A 3,194-nucleotide genomic window follows, 5' to 3' on the forward strand; every position below is an offset into this window, starting at 1 on the left:
TCCGGACCGAAGACCGGACCGTGGCCTTCACTAGCCATATTCCTTATAAAAATTCAAAATATATATTAATATTATTTTTAGACGTCCGTATCATATGTTTTAAAGTTATTATTTTATTATTTAATTCTCTGTAAAATTGTGTAGTAAACAAAAAATACAATTTTTTTTCAAAATAATAAAGTCATTGATTTCCAAACTTTAAATTAGAAATATTTTTCAAATGTCATGGTATTCTTAGTGACAAACTAATAAACAAGATTTTTATAACATATAAACACATCTTGTCAATATCATTCCATTTTTTCCATATAAAATAAAAAAATATGTGATCTAATTATGTGATTTATATATTTATTATCACCTATTTTTTACTTTTATTTTTTAAAATTAATTTAATAATTGAAATTTAAACTACTTACATTTTTAAACTTTAAAAAGTTTGAAATTATTTGTCGCATATTAAATTCCTATTTTTAATTTTCTCTTTGAGAATCAAAACTTAAATATACTACCTATAGGAAAAGAGATTCTTGAAGAAAAGGGATAAAAAGGTAATTATTAAATAATTTATATTTCTTGCTAAAAGATTATGAATTATTTTACACATCTTTTGAGTTATATGAATAATAAATACAGAAAGTTTATTTGACAAGTAAACCATTCATATTTATTAATGAGAAATGTGATATTTTTAAATGATGAATATAAAAAATAATTTTAAGCCTCGAAAGACCTAAAAGCCTTTTAGTCATAATTGATCAAAATTTTATGTAATATTGCATAATTATAAACCGCCGAAAACAACATATTTCTTATTTATAGCTAGAGCCTACATCTTTTTTAAATCTTATTGTTTTTATATTTTACTTGACAAAGCAAAAAGTAATTTTATTCGCTCATTTATAAAGAAATCTAAAACATGTATTAATTTAAAAAAAATTATTTTCACATTTAAAAAAACGATTTGCTAGGAAAAACATGTGCAAATGTCAAATTCTCATATTGGTCATGTGTAGGGAGTTGCTGATATACGTAAAAAATTTTACATTTCACAATTAATATGATGTTTTACATATAGCTCATGTGCAAGATTGCAAACTAGATACATGCTTTAGTGAATTTGCAAACTTATAAAATGTTCAAAATTTTATTTTTTTATTTTATTTATGAGTAAAATTTATTTTTAAATTATTCAATAATATTTAAGTCATTTTTATTTATATGTTCATTTTAACCCCAATCGCCGATATATTTTTTCTTCATAACATTGTTAATTGGGCCAAGGAATTTATTTTGTAGATACATTTTCATTAATATCCAGAGTCTGAATAGTAATTTGCATAGATATCTGTCTTATAAAAGTGTTTAATTTAAAAGATAATGATTAAATGAAAAAAAATTCGATAAATAAAATATTATACTCAAAAATATTAAAACTTACAAAAATAATACATTCTATCTAACAAATCAAATATTTAATTGTTTATTTTTAACAAAAAAAGTGTTATATATTATTTCATTCTAAAAATAAGGTAAACGCAGGTCTAGGCTCCATAGTTGATTCTCCTTCATTTAGGCCCGGTAGAGATTCATCCCCAGTTATAGATTCAGGAACAGCTTTTCGAAACCAGGATAAAATAAGTTCGATCGATAAACTGCAGGGTCCGACATTTATAGGTGCTGGTTTTAATTCTCCACAACAATATCATCAAAAACTAAGTAATATATTATGAGAAGAAAAAAAGAGTATATTATAACAAAAATCATGCTTTAATAAAAGAAATCATGTCATTTCTCTTAATAAAAAATATAAATCCAAATTTTAATAAACTTTTATCATATGCCAATATTTGTTACAATAACCTTATATTCCTTTAGCATTACACCAATCAAGGCTTCTTTTTTTTTACCAATAATGACTCTAAAGATGATTATTATTTTCAAAAAATCAATCTTTAAATCGTCCTTAATATATTTTATTGTTTTAAAAAAAAATGAAAAGCTGCACCATAATGAGCACAACTGATGTTACATATATAAGCTTCTTAATGCGTTTTAGGATCATCAGTATATATTTTTAAAGATTGTGATATTAACTCTTGGTATTTACCTGAAGCTCTATTTAATTAGTTTAGAGTTCTTGTAAATAAACCACTTGTTATATCGATAATCACTATTTTCATAGATGAGTACAAGATAATTAATCTTATCATCAACCTTATCAAAATCCTTATATATTGGTTTAAAAGCTTTGATACTTGAAAGTATTGAACGTATCTATTTTATTATCCCTCTCTACTTACATTGAGAATATGCAGTGCATTTATATCCTGTAATGCAATTTTCGTTCATTTAATTTACAATCATAAGCCACATCTAGTTTGGTCACTAGATTATTATATTATTTCATAATCTGTATTTAATTAAATAATTAGAATATACATATTTATTTGATTAATATTTTAAAAAATCAACTAATTTTATAAATTTTTACTATTAAAAATTGAATTTTACGTATAAGCACTAACAATTTTAAACCTTCTTCAATTTTTAAATTTAAATATCCTTCTATCAGAAAAATTTTCATAGTAACAATGTAAAAAAATTTTATCTTTCAATAATTTAAAATATAAGGTAAAGCCAGAAAACGTTCTCCTCTTAATACAAGTGGCAAAGACAACTCCAAGAAGTTATTAAAACATAATCCACATAGACCCCAGGGTTATATTAAATTTGGCAAGCCGAGACACGCTAGCCTAATCGGTGATAGCGATAAAAACAGTAATCGCAAGTACAGTTCTTCCAGTCATCGCAATTTTCTCATAAACTCTAACTCTAATCCTAACATAGTACATCATCAAAATCAACTGGGAAGGCAAGTAGTAAATTCCCCACAACAAAGCTTTCAATGGCAATATCCTGGTTTTATAGGGCCTGAGCCAGGCTCGCCTTACGCAATTGGGGATAATTCTGGAGGTCAGATAGCAGCGAATAACGACCAATTACCATTTTTTACCGGTGGCGGAGGTAGATATGGCGGATTCGGGAGTAGTGGAGGATTTAATCAAGGATATGGAGGAGGAGGTTAATTTATTATTATTTAACATAATATAATTTAAATACAAATTTCAATGGAGCAGACTAAGCTACTACAAACATTTCTTTTAATAATAGAGCCATTAAGAAAGGTACAC

At 25.3% G+C, this 3,194-nt stretch overlaps 1 long non-coding RNA gene across 1 annotated transcript; it reads left to right on the forward strand.

The window, feature by feature from the left end:
- The first annotated feature begins 523 nt into the window (after positions 1 to 523).
- LOC135931034 (uncharacterized) lies at positions 524 to 1,661 on the forward strand. The gene is made up of 3 exons (XR_010572912.1): positions 524 to 551; positions 972 to 1,032; positions 1,533 to 1,661. It is a non-coding gene; the product is annotated as an uncharacterized LOC135931034 (long non-coding RNA).
- Positions 1,662 to 3,194: the final 1,533 nt, after the last annotated feature.

The sequence above is a fragment of the Gordionus sp. m RMFG-2023 genome, chromosome 1 (assembly GCF_954871325.1).
Source record: "Gordionus sp. m RMFG-2023 chromosome 1, tfGorSpeb1-WG-v2, whole genome shotgun sequence".
Classification (NCBI taxonomy): Eukaryota; Metazoa; Nematomorpha; class Gordioida; order Chordodea; family Parachordodidae; genus Gordionus; species Gordionus sp. m RMFG-2023.